Genomic DNA, 16,213 nt, shown 5'->3' with positions numbered 1-16,213 from the left:
CTCGACACAGAGGAGGCCTCGCACTACCCGATTTGAATTTATATCAAGAAGCTTGTTTGCTTGCCCAGCTTAAATCCTGGAACCTCTCCAACTCCGCATCCATATGGGCCCACATTGAAAATGTTGGATGCATTGGTTACCCCTTAGCAGATCTGTTGTGGACTCCTAAAGCCCTGCGTCCTATTGATCTGGCCCTCCTCCCTTCTACGGCTTCTTCTCTACGAGTGTGGGATGCTTGACGAGTAAACTCCCTGGCTTTACTGCCCCTTACACTGCCCTTTCACTTAAAGCTGTGAGTAAATGAATCCCCAATTTACATATCTCTGTGTGGAATAATTGTAACATTTATACTATCGGAGACCTATTAGATGGAACTGCCTTTCTTTCATTTGCCCAGCTGCACGATAGATTCTCCCTCCCGCGTACTGAATTATTTCATTATTTTCAAATCAGACACTGGTTTAAGAGCTTACCCATTGTACGAACTCCCCCCAGCTCCATAGTGCAATCTGTCCTATCCCGTGTAGTACAGCTTACATCCACTAAAGATATCACCTATTGGTACAACACACTCGTCTCATTGGTCCCATACCAGAAGTTTAATGCCCAGAAGCGTTGGGAGAGGGATTTAGGCATTCCCATTGCAGAGGCACAGTGGGAGAAATTGTATCATTTAACATTCCGCATGTCACGCTGTTTAAATCACTCAGAAATGCATGTTAAATTATTGAATAGATTGTACTTGACCCAAGATAGGCTGCACACATTCTGGCCCTCCTGCTCACGACTTTGTTGGAGGAACTGCGGTGAAATAGGGCATTTATATCATATTTTCTGGACATGTCCCCTCCTCCAAACTTTTTAGGCAGAAGTTTTTAAGCTGATAAATAAAGTTCTGTTTATCTTTAAGCCCATCCCCTCGCTTTGGCTCTCCTCCATATGTACCCCCTGGAGGTCTCGGCCTCTCAAAGGTACATATTGGGACACATTTGTATAGCAGCAAGGGCAACTTTGGCTCAGGCCTGGAAACAAGAGATAGTGCCTCCCGCTCTAAAAGTATTCCATAAGGTTCATCTTCATTATACCATGGAAACTGAGGCCGTGCCTTATTCCCCCTCTGTTTCCTCTCCCATTATGCAATGGTTCCATTAGCACGAATACGTCACGGAGGGAGAGGGCTCTGCTCTCATCTCACACCCAGGGAAACCATCCCCTTTACAGTTTAGCCTGAATGAGAAACCTACTACCTCTTAATTGTTCCATCCCCCATTCTCCTTCTCTCGGTTTATACTGGTAGTTATGTCTGTAGTAATATCAGTCCTTCCCCCCCCCCCATGATACTAGGGTTGGAGTTGGTAAACCTATTGACCTAGCTATGTACACTTTTATCTTATAGTATGATTATGATACCTGAATACCTGCTTAGTCGCTATGTTACCTATTTCATATATATGTTTGATTTAATTGACGTGCCCATCCCTCCCCACCCTATTCTTTTTCTGTACCCCCCCTCTTTGTTTTTTTGTATTCGATATAAAATCCAATAAAAAATATTGATGTTAAAAAGTATCTGCTGCTTTGAAGGTCCCAATGAGCACAGTGGCCTCCATCATCTATAAATGGAAGAAGTTTGGAACCACCAGAACTCTTCCTAGAGCTGGCCAGCCATCTAAACTGAGCGATCGGGGGAGAAGGGTCCTAGTCAGGGAGGTGACCAAGAACCCAGTGGTCACTCTGTCAGAGCTACAGAATTCCTCTGTGGAGAGAGGAGAACCTTCTAGAAGGACAACCATCTCTGCAGCAATCCACCAATCCGGCCTGTATGATAGAGTGGCCATACGAAAGCCACTCCTTAGTAAAAAAGCACATGGCAGCCCACCTGGAGTTTGCCAAAATACACCTGAAGGACGCTCAGACCATGAGAAACAAAATACTCTGGTCTGATGAGACAAAGATTGAACTCTTTGGCGTGAATTCCAGGCGTCATGTTTGGAGGAATCCAGGCACCGCTCATCATCAGGCCAATACCATCCCTACAGTGAAGCATGGTGGTGGCAGCATCATGTTGTGGGGGTATTTTTCAATGGCAGGAACTAGGAGACTAGTCAGGATAGAGGGAAAGATGAATGCAGCAATGTACAGAGATATCCTTGATGAAAACCTGCTCCAGAGCGCTCTTGACCTCAGACTGGGGCGATGGTTCATCTTTCAGCAGGACAACGACCCTAAGCACACAGCCAAGATATCAAAGGAGTGGCTTCTGGACAACTTTGTGAATGTCCTTGAGTGGCCAAGCCAGAGCCCAGACGTGAATCCAATTGAACATCTCTGGATAGATCTGTAAATGGCTGTGCACCGACGCTTCCCATCTAACCTGATGGAGCTTGAGAGATGTTGCAAAGAGGAATGGGCGAAACTGCCCAAAGATAGGTGTGCCAAGCTTGTGGCATCACATTCAAAAAAACTTAAGGCTGTAATTGCTGCCAAAGGTGCAATTGAGCAAAGGCTGTGCATACTTATGTACATGTGATTTCTTAGTATTATATTTTTAATAAATTTGCAAAAATCTCAAAAACACTATTCGCGTTGGGGTAGTGTGTGTAGAATTTTGAGAGAAAAAAATAATTTATTCCAGTGTGGAATAAGACTGTAACATAACAAAATGTGAAAAAAGTGAAGCGCTGTGAATACTTTCCGGATGCATTTTATTATTATTATATTTACAGTGATATAATTATAAATATCTTTATATGAGAGCTCCTTTGAGATGATGCAAAAACTGTTCTCTGAGGCTGTTGAGTCTATGTATCTTGTAGGGAGTACATTAAACTGACACTCTTTTGCAAAATAGCATCTGTCTGTTCCCTTCACTTTAAGAAACACATTGAGAGAGTGTAACAGGAGCATAATAATAATAAGTACATTGAAATGTATCTGTTACAGCATCAGGCACTGAAATGCCTGTAGCAAGCAGATTGGAAACTTTCAAAATAGCATTGGATGCTGCTTAACTGTACTTGGCATCGCTGGGACTTTGGGCCTGATTCAGGGATAGATGCAGGGCCGGTGCAAGGTTTCTCGGCACCCTAGGCAAAAGTTCTGCCTACTGCCCCTTCCACCTAACCGGCCTTCAGGTGAAAAGCATACTGCTGCTCTCCCCCAACCCCAGTCTGTTGCATGGCTGCTCTCTTCTCCCCATCTCCATAGTCTGTGTGGATTCCTGCTGCTGCTCTCACCCCCCGCCCCCACTCTTTTAAATGTCTTCTGTTCTATCCCCTCTACCATCTGTGTGCATGCTGCTGCTCATCCACCCCAGATAGTGTGCATGCCTGCTTCTTATCTCAGTCCCTGCCCCCCAAGACTGCTGCTCTCCCCCTCTTTCCTTATCAAATGCGGACAGTGCACTGTGTAGCCACCTCACCTGCAGGCTGCGATGCAGAGTTGGGACTGAGTAGTCTGTGAAAGAGCCTGGAATGAAGAGCAGCACCGCATGTCACCCTGCAATACAGGAGCTTGGCAGTCGTGGCTATTTTAGATATGAGTGCTGGGGGGATTGCGGCAGTTGTGAGAGGTAGGACCACGCTACCTTTTTCAGGCACCTGTAGCAGGCCGCCCCCTCAGGTCCCGGCGCCCCTAGGCAGCTGCCTAAAGCTGCCTAGTGGAAGCTCCGGCCCTGGATAGATGTAGTGTCAATGTTGTACGCAGTGGAGTGATGTTTTGCTACTGTGCATGGGTCTAGGCCGCAGAGCCGTAACTAGCCATTTTGGGGCCCTGTGCCAGAAAGAGAATTAGTGCCCCCCCCCCCAATAACTAAAATAGGGACAGTGTGCGGCGACTGGCAAAAATATAGGGGCATCTCTTCATGGGGAAGGGGCATGGTCACAAAATAATACCAATTCATATTACGCCGCGCAGTAGTCTCCTTTATTCAAATTATGCCACACAGTAGTGCCACTTATATACTTTACTCCAGGTAGAGCCACCTTTACACACTACTCCAGGCAGAACCCCCTTTTACATATTATTTCAGGCAGAACCCCTTTTTACACATTACGCCAAACAAAGCCCAGATGCTGCGGACACAGAAGGAGAAGCCAGGAGGGGAGGGGATGAGCGTACCAAGGAACTGGAAGCAGCAGCGTTGCCCAGCTACCTATGTAAGAAGTAGACGGGCGCTGCAGCTACCTAGCTGTGTTGGAGAAAGGAGAACACTGCATTTCAGTATAAATACCATCTGTGAAACACAGTGGTGGTGGTGGTATCATGGATTGGGCCTGTTTTGTTGCATCTGGCCCAGAACAACTTGCCATCATTAATGGGACAATGAATTCTGAATTACACCAAAATATTCTATTGGAAAATGTCAATGAGCTGCATCTTAAAAGAATGTGGGTCATGCAGCAAGACAATGACCTAAAGCACACAAGTAATTCGACCAAAGAACGGTTAAAGAAGTATACATTTAAAGTTTTGGAATGGCCAAGTTAAAGTTCTGACCTTTATCCAATCAAAATGTTGTGCAAGGACCTGAAGCGAGCAGTTCAGGGGAGGAAACCCACCAACATAACAGAGGTGAAGCTGTTTTGTACAACGGAATGGCGTAAAATTCCTCCAAGCCGATGTTCAGGACTAATCAACAATTACCGGAAACGTTTACATGCAGCTATCAAAGGTTCACATACTTTTGCCACTCACAGATATGTGATATTGGATCATTTTCCTCAATAAAGAAATAGTCTAATTTATTTGTCTCTTTTATTTGATTTGGTTCTCTTTATCTACTTTTAGGACTTTACAGTGTGCGTCCACGCCATTTTCACTCCGGCATTGGAGAGTGTAGAGAGAGGACATGTCTCCATCCTCTCAGTGTCCGTGTCTTGTGCTGCATCTGTCCAGTCACAGTGGTTGTGTCCTCTGCTGTCATATGTCCAGTGCTGCTGTATAAGTCCCTTACAGTGTTCCTGTATTGTGCTGCATCAGTTCAGTGGTGGTGTATTGTGCTGCATCAGTCCAGTCACAGTGGTGGTGTCCTCTGCTGCCATATGTCCAGTGCTGCTGTATAAGTCCAGTCCATTGCAGTGGGGCTGTGTTGTCCTGCATCAGTCCAGTGGTGGTGTCCCTGTGCTGCCGTATATGTCCAGTGGTACTGCCTTATATGTCCAGTGATCCTGCCGTATATGTCCATTAATCCTGCCGTATATGTAAATTGATACTGCCGTTTATATCCAGCGGTACTGCCGTATAATTCCAGTGATCCTGCCGTATAATTCCAGAGGTACTGGCGTATAATTCCAGTGATCCTGCGTATATATCCATTGATACTGCCGTATATGTCCAGCGGTACTGCCGTATAAATCCAGTGATCCTGCCATATAAATCCAGTGATCCTGCTGTATACTTCCAGTGATCCTGCCGAATAATTCCAGTGATCCTGCCGAATAATTCCAGTGATCCTGCCGAATAATTCCAGTGATCCTGCCGTATAATTGCAGTGATCCTGCCGTATAAGTCCAGTGATCCTGCCATACAATTCCAGTGATCCTGCCATACAATTCCAGTGATCCTGCCATACAATTCCAGTGATCCTGGCGTATATATCCATTTAAACTGCCGTATATGTCCAGCGTTACTGCCGTATAAATCCAGCAATCCTGCCATATAAGTCCAGTGATCCTGCCGTATAATTCCAGTGATCCCTGCCGTACAATTCCAGTGATCCTGCCATATAATTCCAGTGGTACTGGCGTATAAGTCCAGGGATCCTGCCGTATAATTACAGTGGTACTGGCGTATAATTCCATTGATACTGCCGTATATGTCCAGCGGTACTGCCGTATATGTCCAGCGGTACTGCCGTATAAATCCAGTGATCCTGCTGTATAATTCCAGTGATCCTGCCGTATAATTCTAGTGATCCTGCCGTATAATTCCAGTGGTACTGGTGTATAATTCCAGTGATCCTGCGTATATATCCATTGATACTGCCGTATATGTCCAGCGGTACTGCCGTATAAATCCAGTGATCCTGCCGTATAAATCCAGTGATCCTGCCATATAATTCCAGTGATCCTGCCATATAATTCCAGTGATCCTGCCATATAATTCCAATGGTACTGGAGTATACTGCCGTATATGTCCAGCGGTACTGCCGTATAAATCCAGTGATCCTGCTGTATAATTCCAGTGATCCTGCTGTATAATTCTAGTGATCCTGCTGTATAATTCCAGTGATCCTGCCGTATAAATCCAGTGATCCTGCCGTATAAATCCAGTGATCCTGCCGTATAAGTCCAATGATCCTGCCGTATAATTCCAGTGATCCTGCAGTATAATTCAAGTGATCCTGCAGTATAATTCCAGTGATCCTGCTGTATATATCCATTTGATACTGCCGTATATGTCCAGCGGTACTGCCATATAAATCCAGTGATCCTGCTGTATAATTGCAGTGATCCTGCTGTATAATTCCAGTGATCCTGCCGTATAATTCCAGTGATCCTGCTGTATAATTCCAGTGATCCTCCGCCATATAAGTTCAGTGGTGCTGTCCTGTTCTGTATATTATTTACTACAAATAAAAGGGTTAATAATATTTAATCCAAATAATTGGTGTAGAGGTACGCTCTATTGTACCGCATATTGGGGGTAATTCCAAATTGATCGCAGCAGGAATTCTGTTAGCAACTGGGCAAAACCATGTGCACTGCAGGGGAGGCAGATATAACATGTGCAGAGAGAGTTAGATTTGGGTGTGGTGTGTTCAATCTGCAATCTAATTTGCAGTGTAAAAATAAAGCAGCCAGTATTACCCTGCACAGAAATAAAATAACCCACCCAAATCTAACTCTCTCTGCAAATGTTATATCTGCCACACCTGCAGTGCACATGGTTTTGCCCAACTGCTAAAAAATTTCCTGCTGAAATCAACTTGGAATTACCCCCCATTGTTATATAACTCCCAAAAAAATAATGGAGAACAAAAATTTGGAGGATAAAATAGGGAAAGATCAAGAACTACTTCCTCCTAGTGCTAAAGTTGCTGCCACTAGTCATGACATAGACTAGGGGTGGGCAACATGCGGCCCAGGGGGCCGGATGTGGCCCGCGAACTGATTCTGCCTGGCCCGCTCTCCCCCACCAGTGTTTAATGACAAGCGGCCCGGCTGAGCCGCTTGTCATTGCGCTACAAAGTTCAAAGATGCAGAGCCGCTGAGGAAATACCCAGTCACGTCATAGGGTCTGCTGACCGGGATTTCCTCTGTGACATCAGGCGCTGGGTGGCATAGGGGGTGGAGCCATAGCAGGAGCGTGCAGAGGGCAGCGGGTAGCTGCAGCGGCTCTGTGCAGGGCAGCGGATCTGGCAGCGGGCAGTGGATAATCTGGGCAGCAGATCTGCCACTGTGAAAAAAAAGACATCAAAGGTAAAGCTGCTATATGGGTCGTGGGGAGGGGGGGGAAGGGGGGTAGAGACTGCTATATAGGTTCAGGGGAGGGGGTGAAGGGGGTAGTGACTGCTATATGGGTTCTGGGGTGGGGGAAGGGGGGTAGAGACTGCTATATGCGTTTAAGGGAGAGGGGAGATTTGAGACTGCTATATGGGTTCAGGGGAGAGGAGAAGGAAGAGGAGGTTGGGGGGAGCTAGTAACTTATACCCCTTTTCCACGTGCTACAACCCCCTTTCAGACAGCACTCACCAACCCGGCATATTGCCGGGTTGGTGACACTGCTAGTGACGCGGCAGGGGCGGCGCTGGGAAATCGCATGATCTCCCAGCGCCGCCCTACCTATACACTGTGAACGGGAGCCGTGTTGCCTCGACACGGCTACCGTTCACACTAGACAGTTTACCAGGTTGAACATGTGTTCAATCCGGCTATCTACCTGGGTAGGATTCCCTTTTCGACTAGGGAAAAACACGGGTAAATGCGCGCCCTCGCGCATTTACCCGTGTTTTAAGGAGCTAGTAGAAAAGGGGTGTGAGAAATGGGAGCTGTTTTTTTTTTTGTTTTTTTTACTGGATGTGTTGTTTTAGACATTTGTATTTTGCCTGTAAAAAACTACATATGCAGTGTAATGTAAATTGCGGTGTCTGTATATATGTATATATATATGTATATATCTATGGGCCTAATTCAGACCTGATCACTAGGGTGTGATTTTTGCACTGCTACGATCAGGTAGTCGCCGCCTACAGGCGGAGGGGGAAATCACTGTGCAGGGGTTTGATCGCATGTGCAGAGAGCTGCACAAACAGAAGTTTGTGCAGTCTCTGCTCAGGCCAGGACTTACTCTTCCAGTGCGATGATCGGGGCCGGAGCTTATGTCAGAAACCCTCCCTTCAAACGCCTGGTCCCTCTTGCTTTTTTCCGTGCACTCCTCTAAAATGGTCAGTTGCCACCCACAAACGGCCTCTTCCTGTCAATCACCTGTGCGATCGCTTTGTTCGCACCATCCTGTCACTACCCGACGCTCCCCAGCGCGGCAGACCGACGTGCCTGCGCACTGCAGTGCATGCGCAGTTCAGACCCGATCACCCGCTGTGCGAAAATACACAGCAGTTATCGGGTCTGAGTTGGGACCTATAACGGGTCTTATTTTGAGTTGGCTGCATTTGCATTTTGCAGCAACTGCTGACTAAGGGGCTGATTCAGACCTGATCACTGTGCTGCAAATTTTGCTGTCCTGCGTTCGGGTAGTCACTGCCCCCAGGGGGAGTGTAAATTCGCCAGTGCAAGTGTGCAATCGTATGTGCACGCTGAGCTGCAAAAATCTACCTTGTGCAGTCTCTGTGCAGCCCAGGACTTACTCCTACAAATATTTGTCATTCATATTAGTCCCCGCCTTTGTGTGTGGCCCTCGAATATTCACTGGGAGTGTTAAGCGGCCCCCCAGCTGAAATAATTGCCCACCCCTGACATAGACAATGAAATCCCATCAACATCGTCTGTCAAGGCCGATGCCCAATGTCATAGTAGAGGGCATGTAAAATCCAAAAAGCCAAAGTTCAGTAAAAAGACCCCAAAAAATAAATTGAAATGGTCTGAGGAGAAACATAAACTTGCCAATATGCTATTTACGACATGGAGTGGCAAGGAACGGCTAAGGCCCTGGCCTATGTTCATGACTAGTGGTTCAGCTTCACATGACAATGGAAGCCCTCATCCTCCCACTAGAAAAAAGATAAAAGTTAAGCTGGAAAAAGCACAGCCAAGAACTGTGCGTTCTCAGATGGTATGGATATGGGTGTTGCTGGCGCTGAGGAGGAAGTTGAAAATGAGGATTCTGATGGTGATGTGGTTTGTTTAAATCAGGCACCGGTGGAGACACCTGTTGTCTGTGGGATGAATAAGCCCATTGTGATGCCTGGGCAAAATACCAAAAAAGCCATCTCTTCGGTGTGGAATAATTTCTCCATAAATCCGGACAACAGGTGTCAAGCCGTGTGTTGCCTCTGTCAATCTTTAATAAGTAGGGGTAAGGACGTTAACCACCTAAGAACATCCTCCCTTATATGTCACCTGCAGCGCATTCATCAGAAGTCAGTGTCAAGTTGTTAAAGTTTGGGTAAGAGCATAAGCAGTCCACTGACACCTAAATCCCTTCTTCCTCTTGTACCCAAGCTCCTGCAAGCCACACCACCAACTCCCTCAACGTCAACTTCATCCTCAGTCAGGAATGTCAGTAGTCCTGCAGGCCATGTCACTGGCAAGACTGAGGGGTCCTCTCCTACCCGGGATTCCTCCAGAGGATCCTTGAGAGGTATACCTGCTGCTGCTGCCGCTGCTGTTGTTGCTGCTGGGAGTCGATCATCATCCCAGAGGGGAAGTTGATACACCAATTATACTGCTTCAACTAAGCAATTGAGTGCCTTCACAGTCCTTTGTGAGGAAGATGAAATATGACATCAGTCATCCTTTTGCAAAGCGGATAACTGAGGCCTTGATATCTATGTTGGTGTTAGACGTGCATCCGGTATCCACCATTAGTTCAGTGGGACTTTGAGAATTGTTTGAGGTACTGTGTCCGCAGTATCAAATACCATCTAGGTTCCACTTCACTAGGCAGGCGATACTGAGAATGTACAGAGACGTCAGAAAAAGTGTCCTCAGTGTCCTACAAAATGCAGTTGTACTCACTGTCCACTTAACCATGGACATGTGGACAAGTGGAACAGGGCAGACTAAGGACTATATGACTGTGACAGCCCACTGGGTAGATGTATGGCCTCCCGCAGCAACAACATCAGCAGCACCAGTAGCAGCATCTCGCAAACACCAACTCGTTCCTAGGCAGCCTACGCTATGTATCACCACTTTCCGTAAGAGGCACACCGCTGACAACCTTTTACGGAAACTTTGGGACATCATTGCAATATGGCTTATCCCAATTAGACTCTCCTGGGGATTTGTGATATCAGACAACGTCACCAATATTGTGCGTGCATTACATCTGGGCAAATTCCAGCACATCCCATGTTTTGCACATACAATTAACTTGGTGGTGCAGAATTTTTTGAAAAATGACACGGACATGCAGGAGATGCTGTCGGTGGCCCGAAAAATTAAGGGCCACTTTCTGCATTCAGCCACCACGTGCCGAAGACTGGAGCGCCATAAAACACACCTGAATCTGCCCTACCCTGCCATCACCTGAAGCAAGATGTGGCAATGAGGTGGAATTCAACACTCTATATGCTTCAGAGGAGGGAAGAGCAGCAAAAGGCTTTTCAAGCCTATACATCTACCTACGATATAGGCAAAGGACGGGGAATGCACCTGACTCAAGCACAGTGGAGAAAGATTTGCGTCTTGTGCAAGGTTCTCCAACCCTTCGAACTTGCCACATGTGAAGTCAGTTCAGACACTGCCAGCTTGAGTCAGGTCATTCCCCTCAACAGGCTTTTGCAGAAGCAGCTGGAGAAATTGAAGGAGGAGCTAAGATGGAGTGATTACGCAAAGTATGTGGGACTTGTGGATGGAGCCCTTTATTCGCTTTGCCAGGATTCAAGGGTGGTCAATCTGTTGAAATCAGAGCACTACATTTTGGCCACCGTGCTCGATCCTAGGTTTAAAGCCTACGTTGTATCTCTCTTTCTGGCAAACGCAAGTCTGCAGAGGTGCAAAGACCTGCTGGTGAGAAAATTGTCAACTCAAGTGGAACGTGACCCATCAACAGCTCCTCCTTCACTTTCTCCCGCAACTGGGGCTGTGAGGAAAAGGATAAGATTTCCTAGCCCACCCGCTGGTGGTGAGGCAGGGCAGTCAGGAGCGAGTGCTGACATCCATCTGGTCCGGACTGAAGGACCTGCCAACGATTACAGACATGTCTACTGTCACTGCATATGATTCTGTCATCATTGAAAGAATGGTGGAGGATTATATTAATGACAGCATCCAAGTAGGCATGTCAGACAGTCCGTATGTATACTGGCAGGAAAAATAGGCAATTTGGATGCCCTTGCACAAACTGTTTTTTTTAACCTAAGTTGCCCCCTCCAGTGTGTACTCCCAAAGAGTGTTTAGTACAGCCGGTAACCTTGTCAGTGATCGGCGTAGGAGGTTACTTTCACAAAATGTGGAGGAGATGATATTCATCAAAATTAATTATAAATTCCTCCGGGAAGACCTTAACCAGCAACTGACTCCAGAAAGTATACAGGGACCTGTAATGGTGGATTCCAGCGGGGACGAATTAATACTCTGTGAGGAGGAGGAGGATGTACACACTGAAAGGGGTGAGGAATCGGAGGATGAGGTCGACATCTTGCCTCTGTAGAGCTAGTTTGTGCAAGGAGAGATTGATTGCTACTTTTTTGGTGGGGGCCCAAACAAACCAGAAATTTCAGCCACAGTCATGTGGCAGACCCTGTCGCTGAAATGACTGGTTTGTTAAAGTGTGCATGTCCTGTTTATACAACATAAGGGTGGGTGGGAGGGCCCAAGGACAATTCCATCTTGCACCTCTTTTTCTTCTTTGCATCGTGTGCTGTTTGGGGCCTAGTTTTTTTAAGTGCCATCCTGTCTGCAACTGCAGTGCCAGTCCTAGATGGGCCAGGTGTTTGTGCCGCACACTTGTGTCGCTTAGCTTAGTCATACAGCTACCTCATTGCACCTCTTTTTCTTCTTTGCATCATGTGCTGTTTGGGGCCTAGTTTTTTTTACGTGCCATCCTGTCTGCCACTGCAGTGCCACTTCTAGATGGGCCAGGTGTTTGTGCCACACACTTGTGTCGCTTAGCTTAGTCATACAGTCACCTCGGTGCAACCTTTTGGCCTATAAACAATATTGTGAGGTGTGAGGTGTTCAGAATAGTCTGGAAATGAGTGGAAATGAATGTTATTGAGGTTAATAATACCGCAGGATCAAAATTACCCCCAAATTCTGTGATTTTAGCCGTTTTTTTGTTTTTTTCAAAAATCATTTAGATCCAAAACCAAAACACAAAAGGGTGGTTTTGGCAAAACCAGGTCCCGGCATCCATTACGCTGAGGAGCGCGGCTGGCAGGGTGACACTATGTCACTTCCGCTTCCCGGATGCGTTCCATTATAGGTGGAACACACACAGCCGCTTCTGGTCTTACAATTACGAGCTGTAGAGCCGCTTTGTAGCGTGATCTAGTCTATATTTTTACATTTAACATTTGAGCTCCCATTAGATTACTCTATACCAGGGATGGAGTGGGGCCTTTTTTCGGCCCTGGCAATCGTGAACGCATGCGCGCGCCTTCGGCGAGTGCGCGCGTCACGGGGGGCGTGTCGCATGACATATGGGGGCGTTCCGCGAGTCTTGGGGGCGTGGACTTGTGGCACCCCCCCATTACCATGGCGACGGTTGTTGGGGGCGGGGGCGTGCAGCGAGTCCGGGGCCGTGAACTCGCAGCACGCCCCCATTTCCATGGAGACGATAGAACTAGAGAGCCGGAGGCTGCGCTGTGCGCTGCCTTCCCAGCTTTCTGAGTGACCAATTCGGACCACCTGCCCATCGGCCCTTCTGGCATGTGCCAAAAGTGTCAGATGGCCAGTGTAACACACACTGTATCCCACTAGCAATGTATCCAGTACAGTATCCAACCCGCACTGTATCCAGCCATCACTGTATCTTGCCAGCACTGTATCCCACACTGTATCCAACATTGTATCCGACCCACATAGTATCCAACCCGCAGTGTATCCCGCTCTGTATCCAACCCACACTGTATCCAACCTGCACTGTTTCCAACCCACACTGTATCCCACCAGTAATATATTCCGCACTGGATCCGACCTACACGTCATCCAACCCACACAGTATCCAAACAGCACTATATCCAACCTGTCCTGTATCCCGCACTGTATCCAACCCACACTGTATACCACAGTTTAGCCAGCCTTTAGCCAATATTGGTGAAAACAAGATTGTGAGCTGTGCTGTGGTCAAAATTGAGTGGAAATGACTGGAAATTAATGTTATTGAGGTTTATAATACTCTAGGAACCAAATTAAGTGATTTTAGCTTTTTTTGTCCATTTTTGCCAAAAATCCAAATCCTAATCCAAAACTAGTCATGGCAGTTTGGCAAATCCAAATCCAAAGACGGCCGACAAATCAGAACCAAATCCAACAAAAATGGCCCGGCACATCTCTAATTTTTATTGGAAGGTCTACATATACTGTAATTCTGCACTTCACTTGTACAGTATATGATCTGAGTATTAAAACACTTAGGGGCCTATTTATCAACATCCTCATCCAGGATGCGGATGACAGGTGATAAAATAGCCCAAACTTGCACTGCAATAATTGATTACATTGCAGGGATGTATCAATTATCGCATGCAGGGACAGAGCTTGCGGTCAAACTCTGTCCCTGCGATGACAATCCGTAGCATCATCGGGGTATTTTTCTGAAAAAATACCCCGATGTCCTGCTGCGCATGTGCCGCCTCCGCCGACATCGCCGCCGCCGCCAGGTCAACCTTCCCTGTCGCGGCTACCCCTGCATGCCGCAGACCCCCCCAGCAGATCGATATTCTCACCTGTCCAGGGAGCCGGTCCGCGCTGCCTGAGCTGGGCTGCCAGCCACCGAATCCTGTGCGCTGCGGTGACCCCCGGTGCTGTATAGTGCGCTGCCGCTTTGCAGCGTCACTTTACTGCACAGAGGTCACATTGCAGCACATGGGGGACCCGACGTCCAGCAGCGCTCACCGGGGCAGTGGACACCGGCTCCCTGGACAGGTGAGTATGGTTTTTCGTTGTTTTTTTTTTACTTTTTACACTGTGATCAGCTTGTGTGTCCATCGGACACAGATAGCTGATCACTGGAGCTGGGTCCCGCTCAGAGAATGCTGGGCAAAAGGGTGCAGATCGCAGTGCTGCCCTGTGATCTCGCCAGCCTGAGCTTGCTAGATTATCACAGGGCACACTGTGGTATTTTTTTTCAAATTTTTTTTTAGTCAATTTGGCCACATCACATTTCCCATTATAAGTATAGGGAATTATTATTATTATTATTATTATCCTTTATTTATATGGCGCCACAAGGGTTCCGCTGCACCCAATTACAGAGTACATAAATAATCAAACAGGAAACAGCAACTTACAGTTGATGACAGTATAGGACAAGTACAGGGTAAATACTAGAGATGAGCGCCGGAAATTTTTCGGGTTTTGTGTTTTGGTTTTGGGATCGGTTCCGCGGCCGTGTTTTGGGTTCGACCGCGTTTTGGCAAAACCTAACCAAATTTTTTTTGTCGGATTCGGGTGTGTTTTGGATTCGGGTGTTTTTTTCCAAAAAACCTAAAAAACAGCTTAAATCATAGAATTTGGGGGTCATTTTGATCCCAAAGTATTATTAACCTCAAAAACCATCATTTCCACTCATTTTCAGTCTATTCTGAATACCTCACACCTCACAATATTATTTTTAGTCCTAAAATTTGCACCGAGGTCGCTGGATGACTAAGCTCAGCGACCCTAGTGGCCGACACAAACACCTGGCCCATCTAGGAGTGGCACTGCAGTGTCACGCAGGATGTCCCTTCCAAAAAACCCTCCCCAAACAGCACATGACGCAAAGAAAAAAAGAGGCGCAATGAGGTAGCTGTGTGAGTAAGATAAGCGACCCTAGTGGCCGACACAAACACCGGGCCCATCTAGGAGTGGCACTGCAGTGTCACGCAGGATGTCCCTTCCAAAAAACCCTCCCCAAACAGCACATGACGCAAAGAAAAAAAGAGGCGCAATGAGGTAGCTGTGTGAGTAAGCTAAGCGACCCTAGTGGCCGACACAAACACCGGGCCCATCTAGGAGTGTCACTGCAGTGTCACGCAGGATGTCCCTTCCAAAAAACCCTCCCCAAACAGCACATGACGCAAAGAAAAAAAGAGGCGCAATGAGGTAGCTGTGTGAGTAAGATAAGCGACCCTAGTGGCCGACACAAACACCGGGCCCATCTAGGAGTGTCACTGCAGTGTCACGCAGGATGGCCCTTCCAAAAAACCCTCCCCAAACAGCACATGACGCAAAGAAAAAAAGAGGCGCAATGAGGTAGCTGTGTGAGTAAGATAAGCGACCCTAGTGGCCGACACAAACACCGGGCCCATCTAGGAGTGTCACTGCAGTGTCACGCAGGATGTCCCTTCCAAAAAACCCTCCCCAAACAGCACATGACGCAAAGAAAAAAAGAGGCGCAATGAGGTAGCTGTGTGAGTAAGATAAGCGACCCTAGTGGCCGACACAAACACCGGGCCCATCTAGGAGTGTCACTGCAGTGTCACGCAGGATGTCCCTTCCAAAAAACCCTCCCCAAACAGCACATGACGCAAAGAAAAAAAGAGGCGCAATGAGGTAGCTGTGTGAGTAAGATAAGCGACCCTAGTGGCCGACACAAACACCGGGCCCATCTAGGAGTGGCACTGCAGTGTCACGCAGGATGGCCCTTCCAAAAAACCCTCCCCAAACAGCACATGACGCAAAGAAAAATTAAAGAAAAAAGAGGTGCAAGATGGAATTGTCCTTGGGCCCTCCCACCCACCCTTATGTTGTATAAACAGGACATGCACACTTTAACCAACCCATCATTTCAGTGACAGGGTCTGCCACACGACTGTGACTGATATGACGGGTTGGTTTGGACCCCCACCAAAAAAGAAGCAATTAATCTCTCCTTGCACAAACTGGCTCTACAGAGGCAAGATGTCCACCTCATCATCATCCTCCGATATATCACCGTGTAC

The sequence above is a fragment of the Pseudophryne corroboree genome, chromosome 8 (assembly GCF_028390025.1).
Source record: "Pseudophryne corroboree isolate aPseCor3 chromosome 8, aPseCor3.hap2, whole genome shotgun sequence".
Taxonomy (NCBI): domain Eukaryota; kingdom Metazoa; phylum Chordata; class Amphibia; order Anura; family Myobatrachidae; genus Pseudophryne; species Pseudophryne corroboree.
The sequence above is the reverse complement of the archived record's forward strand: the minus strand, read 5'-3'. Positions refer to the sequence as shown.